Here is a 20,623-nt window from a genome sequence, read left to right as displayed (position 1 = left end):
AGAGAGGTAGGGTCACACACTGGTTATATGAGATTACAGGCATCCTAATCGTGCTCTCTATGAGTCAGTCGCATTGCTGTTGGCCAACTTTATAAGCCTGAGAAGCCAGACCCACATCAAGATGTTAGGTCTGGGAACTCTCCATTGGTGGGAAAGGTGGTCTTTTAAATTCCCTCTGCACGCGATAGGATAGCGCTACAACCAACCAGAGCAATGAAGAAGGTGAAGCGGAGCTCGTTGATAGATCAAACGTTCAATGTATCCGGTCAGCAAAACTCAGAACACATCTTCCTTTCTTAAGAATGACTTCAGTTCTGTTCTTTGTTCTTTTCTCAAAGAAAATCTTAACAACAAGTGTTCCCGAGTTGCGGCCAAAGCCGATTCGAAAGACAGCCGTTCACAAGCTTCTTTGTTTTTAGGTAGCACGCGGAACCGTCCCAAGTCTGCCGTCATTATGTTATGCCCGCCCACCGACTCTATACACGATGTGATTGGCCTGACCAGAGTTTGGATTTTCTAGCTCACAATCCAATGGAGAGTTGCTAGACTATCCTGGCTGCAAATTAGATTTGCTTCCGCTAGGGTGCATCTAGATTTCTAGGCTACAACTTTATACCACTCCAGTATGGAGACAGAAAAGACTCATTAATAATTCATGCAATAAACACGATGCACACATGTGTACACAATTTCACATGCATGAAACCAAATTCATGTGCACAAAAAACAATTCATGTGTGCGAAATAAAGTGATATATTCATAAAATATATTTCACAGATGCAAAACACAATTTGTAGATTTACAACTGTGCATAAAAACTTTCGAATGTTTAAAATTTACAAGTTTGTCCTTGAATGTGAATGTGCAAATCGTCATTCATGTGTGAATTGCCTTGGATTTGTGTGTGTGTTTGTATTTTTGAGACTTTCCTGGCAGCGCTCTCCTCCCAGATAAGTCGTATTCTTTTAGCCAATCAGATTTAGGCTTATCAATTGGATAATCATAATCGTGTGCAGGTACAGAGCCCCTCAGACAGCTCTCAGCTCATCTGGATGGTTAATAGCTCCCACTTAGCACTGGCCTCATCAATATGTAAGGGATAATGTACACCCAGCCGGTTGTTACCACAGAATAAACCCTGACAGAGTGATCAGGACCCCGACATGAAGCGGAGGGGTCTTGCATCACTCTGAAGGGTTTTATTCTGCGATAAAAACCGTCTGGGTGTACATTATCCCGCTTATTACACGGCTACTAGTCTCAAATAAATAATTATTAGACACAAAATATTGTCTCGAGATTAAATATTTTATTAGCTCTTACGGGCAAAGCTTCCGCGAAGGAAAACAGTTCCAACCTGCTTTAAGCCTTTATCTATTGCTGAAGATTTGCCATATGCCCTTGCTAAATGTTGAAAATGAATGCTGAAAGGGTTAGTTCAACCATAAATGAAACCAAGCCTATGATTTACTCACCCTCAAGTTATGGTAGGTGTATATGACATTCTTCTTTCAGACAAATACAATCAGAGTTAAATTTAAAAAGTCCAGGCTAACGTTAATCCAAGCAGTTGTTGTAGTTGTGTTTGAAGTCCATAAAAAATGCAGCTGTCCGTCAAATAACGTGCTCTACACGACTCCGATGGGTTAATAGAGCCTTCAGATTCGAATCGATGCGTTTGTGTAAGAAAAAGATCTATATTAAAAACGTTATAAAGGAAACCTGCCTTGAAGTCATTTCATTGTAACCCACGGCTGTTTAAGCCACAAGATGGCGCCAGCGTTAAGCATAGAAGTAGCACCGGTCAAGATAACTCGTAGTAGGCCTACCCGTATGAGCGGGTGTTATCTGGAAATAACGTACCGCTGGAATGCGCGATTGACCAATCAGAATCAAGTATTTCACAGAGCCGTGTAATAATGTTTTTTAAATAGTGGAAAAATATTTTTATGAGCACTCATTGTTTAGAAATTTTGCCATTTGTGCAACAGTATACAGTGTTAACTTATTACACACTTATTGTTCCCCTGTGGTTTTTAGGATTACACACCCTTGCTGTGACATCTGGATAGCAGTCACAAACATCTAAATTCATGTTTCTGTATTTTCTTTTATACTCTGTGTGTGTGTGTGTGTGTGTGTGTGTGTGTGTGTGTGTGTGTGTGTGTGTGTGTGTGTGTGTGTGTGTGTGTGTGTGTGTGTGTGTGTGTGTGTGTGTGTATTACTATGTTGTGCTCCTTCATACTTGAGATTGTCAGTTTATCATTTACTCATCTTCAGGATGTTCCATACCTGTAATTATGCATTTCTTTGTTCTGCTAAACACAATAGAAGATATTTGGAAGAATTTGTAACCAAGCAGATCTTGTAAGCCAATGACTACAATCATTAATAAAAATCTAATTAATAAAATGTATACATCAACTGTAGCAAATATCTTTGAATCTTTTAATTCGGACATTAAACAAGAACATTTAATAATGCATAACAGAGCTTTATTCATTGAATGTGTACATTAATTTAGTAACAATGGATGACTTTCAACCTCTTATTGAAACAATGGATGGCTTGCAACATGAAAGTTTTGAAAGAATTACAGTAGTAATGGTAAGGCCAAGGTACTGATTGTCTCTGCAACTTCATCCATCATCTGTCTTGGAAATATGAAAAAATAAAATTGCATATATGCAGCTTAAAACAAAGCATAGATGAAACGTAAATGGTCTTTAATGACACTGCTTTTTCCTACAAGACCATGTGGAAAACATCCAAAAACTTTATATTTTTCATAATCGTCTATTTATATACACCATCTATCATCATTTAATCCATTGTTGTGCTTCCTGTAGAGTTTATGAATCTAAAGTCCTAACATTGTATGGTATGCACATGAATAAACCTTTATGAAGTAAAAAATAATCCATCAATATTTAAAATAAATGTTGATTCCCTTTCGAGGGAACTCGAGCTGCGTCGAAATGCTAGGGGAACGCCTCTGCGTGATTGCGTCATGAAGCACTAGTGAAATCTGTCCAATAGCGTGGAGATACGTCATAAGCGGTTGACGTCATCGACCAGGAAGCTATAAAGCACACCCGGACCAAATAGTCGTCAGCTTCTGTGTCTTCACAAGCGCTCTATGTGAATATTGTTTGTCCATTTCATGTGTGTATTGTCTATTGAGAAAAGAAAGACTAATGGCGAGCAAAAAGTTCAAGCAGTGTGTCACTCCCTGCCCACACTACATCACGGGTGGGGATACACACGAGCTGTGTGTAATGTGTATGGGATTAGAGCATGCCCAGTCAGCTCTCGAGGGGGCTGGCTGTGAGCATTGCGAAAAGCTCCAGATGAGAACGCTTCGATCCCGCCGAGCACTCTTCAAGGAGGGTGCTTCAACTCGCGGTCCTCAGGGCTCGGGTCCCGCTGTTGCCGAGGCGCAGCAAAGGCTCGCGTCCTGGGGATCGCAAATGGATCTAGCGGCGGGGCTAGAGACGGGTGATCCCCTATCTCTGCCCTTACCCGCTGGATCTCACGTCTCAGTTCACGAGTTAGAAGCACGCTCTGCGGTTTCTTCTGCTCGTGCTGAGACGCAGGCTCATCAGCATTCCAGTTCCGAGGAACTGGATGTTTTGAGCCTGGTTGATGAAGAAACACATCTCACCTATGCACACACGCTCAAGAGGAGCTTTTGGAGATTGTGACTCGCGCTGTAGCCAGATTAAGTCTTGACTGGCCAGCCGAGAAACAGGAAGCCCATCAGTTCAGTAAATTAGACGAGCACATTCTACCATCCAGATCACAACCTCCAAAGCAGGGCTTACCGTTTTTCCCGGAACTCCACACTGAGGTGTCGAGGTCCTGGCCGAAACCAGCATCATTCAGAGTCTTCAGCCCCGCCACATGTGAATATTCTAAAATTATGGGGTTGAAGAGCCACGGTTATGCGGCGATGCCTCGAGTGGAAGAGACGCTCGCGAGCTATCTCTCCCCCGAGTGTGCATCGTCGCTGAGAGCCCCGCAGCTGCCCACTAAGCCTGTTAGAACAACGTCAGCATTAGTGTGCATGGCGTATTCGGCAGCGGGTCAGGCAGCCGCATGTTTGCATACTGTGGCTGTTTTACAAGCTTATCAGACTGACCTGCTGAGGGATATAGATGATGAATGTGAGGAAGTGGGGAGAGAAACAATAACAGAGATTAGGAGGGCTGCAGATTTGTCTCTCCGGGCCACCAAGGAGACCGCCAAATCCATCGGCCGCTCTATGGCAGCCCTGGTGGCCACGGAGAGACATCTGTGGCTAAATCTATCTGACATCAAAGAGAGAGATAAGAAATTTCTAATGGATGCTCCTATCTCCCCGGCCGGCCTCTTCGGCGACTCAGTCAACACAATTGTCAAGAGGTTCCAAGAGGCGAAGAAACAAGCGGCCGCATTCCAACGGTCGGGAGCAGCCCCAGCCGAGTGCGTCCTCCTCGCACAGAGCGCAGCAAAAAGAGAGCGTGGCTGCACGGGCTCCCCCACAGAGAGACAGCTGGGGGTCCGGGTAGCGTGCTCAGCCGAGGTCTTCCCGAGGTAGGGCAGACTTAAGGTCTGTCATTATCTCTAGGAAGGCCTCGGCGAAGAAGTACTGACGCCAGAAGCGCAGGGCTTCCGATGGTAGTCCCCTTCGGGAGAGTGCGGCTCGCCGAGGTGCCCATTCTCTCTTGATGCCATCGGGGGGCCGTTCTACCAACCCTGCCACGTATGGTGCATCAGGGTACAGCGGTCCCTGGCGAACGTATATCTCCATGTCCGTCCGGAAACGTAGCGGTGTGGGGATGTTCGCGCCCTCCAAGGAGGGCCCTCAGGGGGTCAGTTCGGTTGCTTCCTGCCGGTACGCCGTTACAGGACACCGGGCTGACTGCCCAGAGGAACCCAGAGGCCAGCCTCGAGAGGCTGGTTCCCTTAGTAGATTTTTTGGCAGCGTGGAAACTTCTGCCAAATATCTCAGTATGGGTCCTGCTCACAATAGAAAAAAGATACAGAATTCAATTCAGGTTACACCCACCCATATTCAGCGGGGTTACTCCTAGAGTAGTAAGCTCCGAGCAGGCTCTGGTCATGGAGCAAGAGGTACAGACTCTTCTGCGAAAAGAGGCTATAGAAATGGTCCCTACCCACTGCAGAGAGTCTGGGTTTTACAGCCGGTACTTCATAGTTCCAAAGAAGGATGGGGGGCTTAGGCCTATTATAGATCTGCGTCAGTTAAACAGGGCAGTAAAAAGACTAAAGTTCAAAATGCTCATGCTGAAACAGATCGTGTGTCAGATCAGGTCCGAGGACTGGTGTGTCACAATAGACCTAAAAGATGCATACTTCCACATCTCCATCCTTCTGCAACACAGAAAATTCCTCAGGTTTGCTTTCAGGGGCGAAGCTTACCAGTATCGGGTGCTGCCATTCGGCCTAGCTTTATCGCCCCGCACTTTCACGAAGTGCATGAATGCAGCTCTGGCTCTGTTGCGACTCCAGGGCATTCGCGTACTCAATTACATAGACGATTGGCTCATATTGGCGCAGTCGGAACAACTTGGCAGTTCAGCATCAAGATGCTATCCTCGCCCATATTAAAGTGTTGGGACTAAGGTTAAATGCGAAGAAAAGTGTATTGGCACCTCAGCAGAGCACTACTTTTCTGGGGGTAATCTGGGACACAAGACGAATGTCGGCTCAGCTATCTCCTCCCAGGATCAAAGCAATCCTGGATAGAGTAAACCGAATAAAGCTAGGTCAGTCAGTCACTGTGAAACAATTTCAAAGAGTGTTGGGGCTAATGGCAGCAGCATCCAACGTGATACCTTTTGGCCTGCTGTACATGAGGCCCTTACAGTGGTGGCTCAGGACCAAGGGCTTCTCCCCGAGGGGAAAACCGTTTCGCTTGATCAAGGTCATGCGGCGATGCCTACGTTCTTTGGTGAAGTGGAAGGATCCTTGGTTCCTATCCCAAGGTCCGATTCTTGGGGTTCCTTGTCATCGCTTAACACTAACGACGGATGCCTCCCTAACTGGCTGGTGGGCGGTCATGAGTGGCCGCTCAGCTCAGGGTCTGTGGAGCGGCCATCAGCTTTCGTGGCATATAAACCAGCTGGAGCTGATGGCTGTGTTACTGTCACTCAGGCACTTTCTCCCAGACATCAGGGGCCACCATGTGTTAGTACGTTCGGACAACAAAGCGGTGGTCTCCTATATAAATTGCCAGGGGGGTGTAAGATCGCGCCGTTTGTGGAAGGTGGCGCATCGAATGTTGACTTGGGCCCGGGGCAAATTGTTATCAGTCAGAGCAATAAATATTCCGGGTTACCTGAATGTGATGGCAGACTCCCTGTTGAGGCAAGGAGTTGTGGCGGGGGAATGGAGACTCCACCCCGAGGTGGTGGAGCACCTTTGGAATCGCTCCGGGCGAGCTCAGGTGGATCTGTTTGCGTCTTGCAAGACAACGCACTGTCCCCTATTTTACTCCCTCACGTATCCAGCCACATTGGGGTTGGATGCGATGGTACAGACGTGGCTGAGGCTACGTCTGTACGCCTTTTCCCCTCTGGCTCTGATTCCAGGAGTGCTGGAGAGAGTCCGCCGGGACAGGGCCCAGCTGTTATTGATAGCCCCATTCTGGCCGTGCCGAGTATGGCTGTCGGACATTGTGTCTCTCCTCAAAGGTCCCCTGTGGGATATCCCGGTCAGGAGGGACCTTCTCTCCCAGGCGAGGGAAACTGTGGGCTTGGCCTCTGAGGGGGCCCAGCTCGTAGAATCAGGTCTATCTACTAAGGTGATAGAAACCATGTTGCACTCCAGAGCACCTTCTACGAGGAGATTGTATGCCCTTAAGTGAAGAGTTTTCATCGCCTGGTGCACTGGCCGTTCTTTAAACCCAGTTCACTGCCCGGTTGGTCCAGTACTAGAGTTTATGCAAGAAAAATTCTCCACAGGGTTATCCCCTTCAACATTAAAGGTTTATGTGGCGGCTATATCTGCCTACCACAGTCCTTTAGAAATGCTTCGGTGGGGAGACACCCATGGGTAACTCGTTTCCTCATTGGAACAATGAGGCTGAGGCCTGCGGCACGCTCGAGGGTGCCTACCTGGGACTTGGCCATAGTATTAGAAGGCCTAATGTTAGCCCTGTTTGAGCCTATTGAAGAGGTACCAGAGAAGTTCCTCACGTTAAAAAATGTTTCTTCTGGATATTTCGTCCCTGAAGAGAATAGGGGACTTACAGGCTCTGTGGAATGTGAAAGCATTCTTATTCCAGAGGGAAGGTTATGTTCCTAAGGTTCTAAATAATGTAGCGGACCCTGTAATGCTGCAGGCATTCTCTCCGCCTCCCTTCCTTGACCAAGACCAGGAGAGGTTAAATCTGCTTTGCCCTGTGAAGGCTTTAGATGCCTATGTCCACAGAGCTGCCCTGTGGTGAAAATCGGATCAGTTGTTCGTGTGTTTTGGGTCCCCGAGTAAGGGAAAACCAGCATCTAAGCAGACGTTGAGCAAATGGATAGTTGAGGCTATTTCATTAGCATATGAGTTGGCTGGACAACCTTCATGGGACAGCATATGAGTCAGCTGGACAGCCTTCAGGGAACCATGTAACCATGGTTCCCTGAGAGGGAACGAGACGCTGCGTCGCAATGCCATATTCCCAGCATGCCTGTGACCGACTTGTTTGACTTTTTCAGAAGCTGACGATTGTTTGGTCCGGGTGTGCTTTATAGCTTCCTGGTCGATGACGTCAACCGACTATGACGTATCTCCACGCTATTGGACAGATTTCACTAGTGCTTCATGACGCAATCACGCAGAGGCGTTCCCGTAGCGTTTCGACACAGCGTTTCATTCCCTCTCAGGGAACCATGGTTACATACGTAACCTGAGACGTTTTCACACTTGGCCCAAACAGCAGTTAATAAGCTATCACTACAACTGATCTCGAACTTCATAGTTCATAGTAAACAGAAATTTACAGATCAAATTGTGCATACCTCTACGTAGCTATAAAAATGAACTGTGGTCGAAAGCTGATGACGTAACACCAGCGCCCTCACACGATTATGATTGGCCGATTGATAAGAGTAAATCTGATTGGCTAAAGAATACGACTGATCTGGGTGGGAGGAGAGCGCTGCCAGGAAAGTCTCAAAAATACACACGCACACAAATCCAAGGCAATTCACACATGAATGACGATTTGCACATTCACATTCAAGGACAAAATTTTAAACATTTGAAAGTTTTTGTGCACAGTTGTAAATCTACGAATTGTGTTTTGCATTTGTGAAATGTATTTTATGAATATATCACTTTATTTTGCGCACATGAATAGTTTTTTTTGCACGTGAATTTGGTTTCATGCATGTGAAGTTGTGTGCATCGTGTTTTTTTGCGTGAATTATTAATGAGTCTTTACTGTCTCCATACTCCTGCAGCTCAGCTTTATTCAATGGCTGGTGACCCTCTTGCTTACATTCTAGAGGTTTTCAGTGGAGTTCAGGTCTGGAGTTTGTGATGGCATTGACAGGGTCTTGCGAAGGATACATGAATCAAGCCACGTACCAGATTATCCTGAAAGAACAATTGCTTCCTTCTGCTCTGATAATGTTCCCCAACTCAAAGGATTGTTTTTTTCTTGCAGGACAATGCTCCAATCAACACAGCCAGGCCAATCATGTTGAGAATGGAGGACCACCAGATCAAGACCCTGTCATGGCCATCGTCTCCAGACCTGAATCCCTATGAAAACCACTGGAATGTAAGCAAGAGGGTCACCAGCTGTTAAATAAAGCCAAGGCGCTTGAATGTTTTCACCAGGAGTTGCATAAAGTCGCCCAACAGCAGATTAAATCAGGGTTATTCCACCAACTGATTTTTTTTTTCTTCTTCATTAGTATTGTGTTGTTTAAAATTGTATATAAAAGTATTTTCTTTGTATTATTCAAGGTCTGAAAACATGAAATTGTTTTCTTTATTTAAACCAACTGTCATTTTTTTGAAAATAAATGATTTACACTCACCTAAAGGATTATTAGAAACACCATACTAATACTGTGTTTGACCCCCTTTCGACCTTCAGAACTGCCTTATTTCTAGGTGGCATTGATTCAACAAGGTGCTGAAAGCATTCTTTAGAAATGTTGGCCCATATTGATAGGATAGCATTTTGCAGTTGATGGAGATTTGTGGGATGCACATCCAGGGCACGAAGCTTCCGTTACACCACATCCCAAAGATGCTCTACTGGGTTGAGATCTGGTGAGTGTGGGGGCCATTTTAATACAGTGAACTCATTGTCATGTTCAAGAAACCAATTTGAAATGATTCTAGCCTTGTGACATGGTGCATTATCCTGCTGGATGTAGCCATCAGAGGATGGGTACATGCTGGTCATAAAGGGATGGACATGGTCAGAAACAATGCTCATGTAGGCACTAAGTGGCCTAAAGTGTGCCAAGAAAACATCCCTCACACCATTACACCCCCACCACCAGCATGCACAGTGGTAACAAGGCATGATGGATCGATGTTCTCATTCTGTTTACGCCAAATTCTGACTTTACCATCTGAATGATCAGACCATGCAACATTTTTCCAGTCTTCAACTGTCCAATTTTGGTGAGCTCGTGCAAATTGTAGCCTCTTTTTCCTCATCCTCAAAATTTGAATCAAAACATGATCAGACATTCAGCTTTATATTTAGGTTATTTTCAGGACCACAACATTGACCTCAACATTAAAATCTCATAATTTTTGTCCTAAGACCACACAACCAAAACACTTAAAAAGTGTCACATGGCAAATGTTGGAGCACCACCACAAGAGATCCTTCACCCATGGGACCCCAGCTCCTGAAAGGAAAATCAAAAATGAATTAAACATCTTTAAAAACAGTTAATTTTTGACCACAACTTGATGGTGTCACAGAACAAAAATCACAGGACAAACAATAATAACAAATAAACAAAAATCACAAACCATATACCAATTTTCAAGCAATAAAAATAAAGAAGAAAACACAGGGGAGACAAGCTCGGACGGAGCAAACATGTAGGTTTATGCTCCGGTTCCAGAGCCCAGTGAGCGTCAACCCCAAAATAAAAACAAACTATAACAAAACAATGAAACCAGGCAGCGAAAATCCACTAGATTAGTTAAAAGATAACAACGTTCACTCAGTATGGACGTAGAGAGACGACAGGGCTGTAACTATAGCGACAGCAGAGCAAATGATCATCACAGACGAGAGGGAGAATCCTGAAACTAAATACAAATAGAGGAAAACAAAACAATTACTAAAAATGTATGCATCACTTGCTGGACTTTCCAGCATGACACTTACCGGAAAAGACTATGTGTTCTATTATCCCTTCACAGGCGTGGGTACACAGCATTCGTATAAACCGCCATTTAGCTGGGATACAGAGAACTGTGCACACACTCAAAACGTCATCCAAACCCCTAAGCCTCAGCCAAGATAAACAATCTGCTTTCCACAAAACAGTTAACAGACATACCTGAGAGGTGAGCAGTCTTATAATCCACTAAGGAAGCAGCAGAAGAAAACAAGGAGATGAAAAGACAGGCTAGACATTTAGTCACTAATACCACCGCACAGCAACTAATAATAACAGTAATATTAATTAAAATATGGACAAATGTTGTATTTTGTGGAGGTTGAAGCTTACAATATAAATAGTTATCTCTAATGGCCAAGAATCCCGACTAAATCATTCATCATTAATTGACGCCGATTTGAAGTGACGCTAAAGGGAGCGAGGATATATCATTTCACTTGATTCAATTCCTCCGTCTCAGGTCTTTTCCTCGCGTCCTTCCCTCATATCCTGAAGGGGTGGAGTTAAGGCGCGAGGAAAGGGAGGTAGGAAAGGAAACGAGGATGCACAAATAAGAATTGGGAAGGCCAACCAGCTCTTAAAAAGGAGGCACTCCTCACTGATAGGCGCTCACAGCTGTCAATCACCACTACCCATCCAATTAATTCTGCTACAAAAGAAAGGATTTTTAGAAATCTTGGCCAACTGAAAAGTATGAACATGAAAAGTATGAGCATGTAAAACACTCAGTACTTAGTTGGGGCTCCTGTTGCCTGAATTACTGCAGCAATGCGTCATGGCGTCGGTTAGTCTGTGGCACTGCTCAGGTGTTATAAGAACCCAGGTTGCTCTGATAGTGGCCTTTAGCTCTTCTGCATTGTTGGGTCTGGCATATCGCATCTTTCTCTTCACAATACCCCACAGCTTTTCTACACTGTAAAAAGTAATACGTTGACTTTACTTGGAAAAGCTGTGGAAACTGATTGCCTCAAAATTTTCAAGCAAATTAGGTCATCATTTTTGACTTGATAATACTTACTACTACTTTGTAGAGTTATCTTGTGTATTTGTAGAGGTTACCATAAAACCTGAGTACAAGTAACTCAATTTCACGAGTTCAGCCAACTTACATTATATAAGTTGGGGTTTGTAAGCAGAACTCAAACAAAATAGTTATTTTAACTAGTTATTTTAATGTCTACTTGTTCATTTTACTAGAAGAATGTGTGGAAACTGATTGCCTTAAAATTCTCAAGTAAGCTGAACTTAACACTCAGTTAAGTAAGCTTAATTGCATCAAGTTGATCTTACTTAAACCCTTCAAGTCAACATAATTCTATCTGTGAGCTGAGGAAGTGTACTCCCAGAATGCATTGCAGCATGAATAAATTAATCACAGGGCAATCATAACTCCGTTTTGTTATTTTTGGCTTTATTTTACCATTTTATTTGCTGTCTTTTGTCAGTATAACCCCAATAATGACAGCAAATGAACTTGTAATGGTCTTATTAAGTGTAAAAAAAAAAAATGTTACCATTGTTGTGTTTTGCACGCTGAATGTTGAAGTCTGTGTGTGACTCAAGCATGGTAAATTGTCAGATATTGTCACAAATATAGAGTCATTATATCAACACAATTAAAAAAAAAAAAATTAAACAGAAGTGTTAGCAATTAAAATTTTAAAATATCATTAATTGGTATTACATTTATATATATATGTGTAGATTTGTGTATATATATATAGATGTGTATATATATATATATATATATATATATATATATATATATATATATATATATATGTATATATAGATGTGTGTGTGTGTATATATATATATATATATATATATATATATATATATATATATATATATATATATATATATATATATGCTTATTACTTCCCTTCCTTTGAAATCTGTGATTTCGTGTTGCATTGCTGCATCAATAGGAAGAGATTTATAGTAATATAAATTAAGTTCCAAGTGCCCAACCAAAGGGAACACTGATCACCGTAATGGTGAGAAATTTTAGGAAATCAACATAAATTTATGAAGTCAGCTTATGTGATGCTTTCCCAAAGTATTCAGTTGTATTTTCAATAACATTCAAGATGACTGTAAAATGAGTGAATGCAACTAAGAAGAACGATGACTGCAGAAGTGGAGTGAAAAGTCTATTAAGAATTGCCCCGCCTCAACCTTTTGCCCGCCCACCTGTTTTTTTCCTTTGGCAAAATGGTACTCAAACCAGTCAAGTAATGTTTACTTGGGTTTTCTAAGTAACAAAGGCATAGCATGTAAACAGTTCAGATTACTAAATTGTTTTAAGTAAATTCTAATTATTGGACATTAAGTAAGTTTACTAAAAAGTCTTAGTAAGAACAGCTGTTGGATTTAACAGTGTCAACATTTAGTACAACACACTCAACATTCTTAAGTACAATGTACTAAACTTGCATAGTTTAGCTATTGCATCCGCCTAAAAGTTCACAATACTCAGTATATTCAAGTTAAATCAACAAATTTTCCAAAATCAGTTAATTTTACAAGTTTTTCTTTAGTAGATTCAACAATTACTTTTTACAGTGTATAGGGTTAAGGTCAGGCAAGTTTGCTGGCCAATTAAGTACAAAATAAATTGAATAAAAAAAAGCTATATATAAAATTGACTATTTACAGTATATGCAGTCTAAAGAAACATCATTTCATATAGCAATTGCAGAAAATTATTTTTTTCTGAAATGTATACATGGGAAAAGATCAGAATTAATGCTAAAATTAAAATAAAGCTCCACTTCATGGTTATGTCAACGTTTCCCTCTGGGAAAAGTGAAAAGGATGTTCAAAGGTCTTTTTATGTTTATTTAATAGCATCCTGATGCCTGAGGCTCAACATGTAATGATGCACAACAGTACATTATGCAGATAAAAAGGTCTAACCTCCCATGCAGCCTATGATTTAGACAGATTTACAGCTTTTATGTTGCAACCCAGCCCTTATGTAAAATATATATTTAAATGTATTTTTAAAATAAGTGCTTAACCTCTTGAACTCCAGGACTATTTTTGGGATTTCCTCCTGGATTTGGCCTACCCAAATTGAAAAGCTTCCCATACACACATACATTGGTCTGAGTTCAAAATGTTGGCGTTATTTTACAGGAAATCCTTCAAAGTTACATAAAACACTTTTAAAAGTGATGTATATGTTGTCTTAGCTGTAATAACCCCCCAAAAAAGTTTTTAAATTAATTTTTGAAAGTATGTAACTCAGGCCCTGTGTGTTATAGGTTTCTGCAGACCGTTTGGGCTGTTTCCATTAAATTCCAGAAAATAGTGGACAAAAGAAGTTTGTCTGTGTCATGTTGTATGACAGATTTATTCAAATGGTTCTGAAGGGATGACCCCCCCCCCCCAACCTTGCTGCAAGATCCCCCCCACCCCCACCCCTCCCCCCACCATATACAGTAATATAAATGCAATATCCCAGTTTAATAAAATTAATTATACATGCTGGAAACAACCCAAACTGTCTGCAGGGTCCTAGAGCACACAAGGGCCTGAGTTACACACTTTCAACGATTAATTTATTTAAAAAATAAATAAATAAATAAGTGCCTAATTTTTTAGGGGGGTTATAACAACATACTTACACGTTTATCACTTTTGGCAGTGTTTTATGTAAAGGGTTTCCGATAAAATGACACCAAAATTTTGACCTTAGACCACTGTATGTGTGTATGGGAGGCTTTTCAATTTGGGTAGGCCAAATCCAGGCGGAAATGTTACCAAAGCAATTTAGTAAAAATACATTACTTTGTGTAAAACAAATGCCAAAATGATGCATATCTCCAGAAAGTAGAGACTCTAAGCTTCCAAATGGTACCACATATGACATCATAGCTCCTCCACAGACATTTAAAATGTAAAGTATATACATGACGATGTCATTATAGGGTCCACAGAGTTAAAGTGGTTAAATGCAATGCACAAACTCGATTGTCATGCCTACTTCAGTTAATCATTTTTTTTTTAAACATGTTTGTGTGGAACACAAAAGAACATAAAATAGAATAAAAACTTGGGTTTTTGTCCATACACTGTTGGTTTGGACCCCATGTCCTCTTTGGAGTTCTGCAGAAGAAAGGAACGACATGAGGGTGAGTAAATGACAGGATTTTCATTTTTTTTTTTTTTTTTTTTTGGTGAACTATACCTTTAAGGAATCAAGTTTAAATACAATTAAGTTATATTAAGTAAACATTGAATTATGTAGTATGCTATTTGAAAATATGTTATTTTCACATTTAAAGTCCAAATAAGCTCATCATATGAACAAGGATTCATGAGCGTCAACAGACCTGTGGGACTCTCTGTAAGGAACATAAAGCCTTGTTCTCCTGAGGTTCCATCAAATGCTTTCTCCTTTATCTATTTTTTTATTATTTTTTTATTTTTGTTCTTTCTTCTGTCAGATTTGCCTATATTTGGTTATGTGTGCTCAGAACGTCTTTCTAGAAGTAACCTCATGAAAGTAAAAGTAAAAAAATCATTCATTTTCTCTACAGAGATTTACGCCTTTTAAGGCAGATATAAGAGAGACCTGAGCTCACAGATTTAAAGAGATGATGTATGCTTCTGCAAAAGTCAGTGAGATTTGACCTTCATTTAAAATAATAATACCCATGTTTGATAGCACAGTTCCCAAGACAAAAAAAAAAACTTCTGGTTCAGACTGGTTTATGCTGGTTAGTGCACAGTATAGTGCCGGATAGTGTTAGTATTAGCACTGGACTAGCTGGTGAACCCGCATACTCATGTTCTCAAGTAAAACGCTGGAGGTGGTTAACCATGCATGGTCTTGAAGAGTTTGATTGTGAGTAGGCCAACTGTCTCTATGCAAGTAGTGCTTTGGGGCCAAGCATTGTTTTTTGCTTTCACATTAATGATGCAAAGGAAAAACAATTAAAACATATGATCCCATTTTAATTGTTTTAGTTAAGATTATATTATTAATCAATGCCATCTGAACATCATAAAAAATATTCAAACTGGTAAAAAATTTCAAAGGATTTGTGTCCTGTTTCAAAGGATCTGCACACACATCAATTAAAAATGCACATTGCAAAACAAAAACATTTAGAGATATGAAACGTGTTTATAACGTGATTATGAATGTTCAAAATTAAAAGTTGTTTAGAGACTTTTATGCTCCTTTGGAAACTGACATTTTAAAATTCACCAGCCATTTATTGATACCAAAAAGTACACACAGTAAAAGTTGTCATTGCAGTCAGGAGCATGAAATATTGTAGAAAACAGTCATATCATGCACTTTCAACAATTTCTGAAAGAATTAATTGAACAAAAGTCAAGGGCCAAGTACACAACTAAAGGGAACACTAACCATTATAATCGTGACTTCAAACAGACTTCAACAACTTTTGAGCATGTACCATGAAATAAATAGAGCCTAATTGGTTTGTAAGTGAACGTGGTAATTCAGTTTCTGGAGTTGTTTAAAGGTAGCCTAGAAATCTAGACGCACCCTAGCGGCAGCAAATCTAAACCTTTTCTTTGACTAACAAGGAAGTTTTCAGGTGCACTTAGGGCGTGACCTAATCCCCTTTAGCTAGTTTAACGTTGAACAAAACAGTCGGCACGTCGGGCACATGGACCAAAAGGGTTATGGCTACAGTGCCTTTATGAGTCATGGGTGTGTTTTGGGCATAACTTGCAATAGACCAATCAGAGTCTAATCTCCCATTCCCTTTAAAAGCCAGTTGCACTTGCACCTTGGTGGATTCGCTATTTACATGGTGGAACCTGATGAGTATTGGCATGATTGGTTAAAAGTAGCCAATTTCATTTGTCATCACTGCAAATAGGTAATTCTGATAACCATCCAGTATGACATATAGAAATGTCTTCTTTATCTACACAATAATAACCTTTTATATTGTAATTCTTTTATTTGTAATATTTGACATGCCTGTGTGATAATGCCCTGTGTGTGTAATAAGCAGAGTGTATTGTGCATTGTGAAAAATACTGCGCTATTTACTTTAGACCAAGTTTTTGTTGGTCAATGGCGCTTTCGTTTTCAGCTGCTTTAAAATAGCAACGAGCCAACAATGCACCTGGACACACCTTGTTTTCAGACCAGAACGTCCATGGGTGAACAGATGGCCACTGAGTGTATTTGCTATTTAAACAATGTGACGCTGACTGCGTCAGGTCTAAACTAACGTTAAACACTCGCCTGGCATCACATTGCGCTGGTCGTATGATAAGGCCCATTGATTTTATATGCAGTTTATTTAATCTAAGGCTGTGTCAGATGTTGTTTCTGCTTGTCTCTTTTTTCTGTTTTTGTTCCTCTTATCTTCAGCGATTCTGCGCCTCATCATTAATGGTCAATCATCAATTGTATTCTGAATCTACTTTATTTCACTAACTGCAACACTGCTTCAGTTTTATTTTTTATCTCATTAGATTGGGGGCAAATACAAACTGAGCAGTGTTCGTTTAACACTTAGGATTTTGCTGTGTACAAGTAAACATGTAACCTGCAACATGGGTTATCTATATTAAAGAAAGACGTGATATGTAAAACATATGCCTTTTTTTGTGGTCTTGCTGGGATGATACCAGCACTCAAAAAATAGCATACGGTCCACCAGCACATCAGAATCTATATCGGGGACCAGCAAACCAGCAGCAGCTAGTATCTCATGTTGGTCCCAGGGAGCAAAACATAAATTATGCTGGTGACCAGCAATGCTGCAAGTCAAAAATGTTATATTGTACTGTCATTTGTGATTGGTCATATGCTTCATTGGATTAGTAGTTTGTTCGCAACTTCATTAACTTTTTTTAATTGAATGTTATGAGGTTGTGATTCATCTGAGAGCTAGTTTGTTTGGTAGAATGTGTTCACATGTAACTGGAGAAAATTATTTTGAAAAAAAAAAACTCCAGAATGATCACTCTTGCTCTGTTGGCGAGGAATAAAATGTGTCAGCCATGTCTTCTTAGGATTTCGGTAACGTTTTAGATTACGGCCCGGAAATTACCACGCAAGTAAAGCTAATGTCTTTAATTATAGTGTAACTATAAAGTAGTAAGGTATGGAACAATATGTAATATTGGAGGAATAAAGGGGTAACTATCAGAAAAATTAACAAATTATTTATACTGTAAGTATGTTTTAATTAAGGGGTAATTATCCATGTATGAATCTACGGGCTGTAAATTAAAGTGTTTTGTTCCCCTCTTGTTTCATGTAGTTACAGGGTAAGTACGAATCTACAGGCTTTTTTCTAGTCAACATATGATTTTAAGATTCATGAAGGTGAGAGGCAAGAAGGTCCACATCTAAAACTAACCGTCACGTAAGCAGAAAAATTTAATCATACGAATTAGCCACCAATTCACCATAATGTAAAATAGTTATGAATTGCCAGTGTTGTCACACCTGGATCCCATTGACTGCCCGCACACAAGCCAACGAGACTGCGCCTCGGGGACACGCAGCAGTAAAAAACAATTACATCCAGGCCGTTTATACAACCCTCCCGCTAACATCCTGAACACACACATATAAACAAACTCAAACAGCATGCTCTGACCCAAAGTTCTGAGTTACATGGTGTATTGTTCAAAACTATAATCCACTTTAATAATACTGTGACCAGCAGTTCCCTGCATAAGGTAAACAGGCTGTAATATGGCTCACAATGTTTTCCCAAACTCTGCATCTGGCTGTGTTTAGCACAAAGAGGTGATGTTTTTAACAGACTTCTGTCATGTTAAAAGTGCAGAGAGGACCTTTGAATTTGTGCAAACTTTTACAGGACTTTTTAATGCACTGCAGATGCTGATGGCGGCTAATAACCGTGTGCCAGAGGATAATGTATCTGGTGCCAACGCCTTGCCAATTTGTTTAAGATGAAGACCATGGTCCAAGTTTGCCATAAATCTCATCAACTCTGCAAAACTTAATGGCTACATAGTTGCTGACAACAAGTAAAAGCAAGATGACTTGCCAAAATTCTATATCCCAGTTTACAACGCATATATAATGAAGTTTAAAAGGGTTTATAATATATAATAATTATGTGGAAATCCCCATTTTTAAGGGATAGTTCGCAAACTGTCAAATTTACTCACCCTCATACAGTTCCAAACCTGTATGAGTTTCTTTCGTCTGTTAAACACAAAAGTTATTTTAAAGAATGTTGGTAACCAGACAGTTTAATCAATCAATCAATCAACTTTATTTATATAGCGCTTTTACAATAACGATTGTGTCAAAGCAGCTTCACAGTGTCAAACAGGATAATATTGCAACAAAATTAGATTTGGCTGTACAGTCGTTCTGGAGAAAACAGTGATGTTATCAGCTTATTTGTATCATTAGTTGACGGTAGTTATTGAGTATTTTTTCCCTTTAGAAGTCAATGGCTGTCAATTGTTTGATTACCAACATTCTTTAAAATATCTTCTTATGTGTTCAACAGAAGAAAGAAAATCATATACGTTTAGAAAGACTTGTGGGTAAGTAGCCTAAGAAATGATAAAATGTTCATTTTTGGGTCATCCATCCCATTAAAATTAAATAAAATAATTAAAAAATGTATTTGATTTTTTTTTGTGGAACTTGCTGGAAGCAAGCCTAAACTATTCAAATGAATGATACAGCTGTCATCAGTGCATATACAATATTTTAAATACATGATATTGTAAAAAAAAATATATATATATATTGTAAAACAGATAGTTATTTTAAAATAGCCAACATAAACACACCTGTGACTGCATATCCGAATGAGGCAAATTGTGAAGTTATTCAGCAGTACAAACAACCACATTTTGGATTTGATCATGGTCTTAACTTATTTGGATTATGCTGGGGGGGTTTTTCACATTGCTCCATGTTTCTGTTTTGTTTGTTACTGTTCTGTCCTGTTTCTTTTGCCCTCACATTTAAATATAATAAAGCTGTCCTTTCTTCTGATGTGTCCATTACAGCATTTCAATCAGCTGACACATTTGTACTGTACCTGTATATAGAACAATACTAGGCAGCACTGCTATTGTTCAAAAGATAATATTCAAATTCACACAAAAAAAGTGCGTGAATCTCCTTAGTGCTCTGCTCTGCCCCCTCTCCGCCTGCATACAACTCTTCCTCATTGAATTTTTGGCACAAAAAAAAGCCTGGGTCTTGCCTGCAAGCTTTACAAGCTGTTAGAATCGCAGAAGCCATCTTGTAAATGACCAATTAAATGAGAAGAGATCACGAGAGACTGCATACCTGCCCGGAAGGAGCCATAAAACCTAATAAGGGGGGGAAAAGTTGGCCCCTGACAAAAACACTGCTGAAGATAATTACAGCAGGGGAATTTCTCTCCCCTCCATCTTCTCGTTCCATTGGAGAAACTTGCTGAACCACATTCATCAGGTTTTTATTTTTTTCATATAAATGATAATTCTATAATAATTATATTAAAAGGACTCATATTTGCATCTTGATTCAGGTCATTGTAGTGTTGATTATGACAAAAGAGCACAAAGTGAATGTGTTAGGACCAGTTAATTTAGACTGAAGTTATGATCATTATCAAATGAGGCTTTTCTCTCAACTGAGAAAAGTTTTTCTGATTTCCGTTTTCAACCATGTTACTGCTTAATTTAGAAATTTCTTCAAGGAAAGAAAAGATAAAAATGTAATCCCGCAGTTCATTGAAGCCTATGTAAAAAAAATAAACAACACATCTTCCTAAAAGATCATATGAAATTTGTGCTGTTCACGGAAATTGCCAGTTCTGTAAAATGTGTCTGCTGGTGGAGCTAAGCAAAGTGTCATTTATACAACAACAACAATAAAACATTTACAATAGTTTTAGATAAGGTTTTGTATGTCACATTGCTTGAAATGGCATGTTTGTGTGTTCCCTCAGAAAGAACTAAAGACCCGAACGTGGCAAGTTGATATCATTATTGCCGGCATGGGAACTAAAATAGAGTGGGACTCAGCATTTTAAGACAAGTTAAATGTGGGAAAATCTTATTTCAAAACCGTTTTAGAAAAAGGACACGGGCCGAGTGGAATAACAAACTTGTAGCCAATCAGCAGGTAAGGGGCGTGTCTACAATTGATGGTGAGAAGAGCGCTCGCTCTCGCTCTGTGCACGTCATTATTCAAAACACACGAGTCACACATGACGGACATTAGCAGAGAACTAGCCTAATA

This window comes from Pseudorasbora parva, chromosome 19 (assembly GCF_024679245.1).
Source record: "Pseudorasbora parva isolate DD20220531a chromosome 19, ASM2467924v1, whole genome shotgun sequence".
Lineage (NCBI taxonomy): Eukaryota > Metazoa > Chordata > Actinopteri > Cypriniformes > Gobionidae > Pseudorasbora > Pseudorasbora parva.
Note: the sequence above shows the minus strand (reverse complement) of the source record.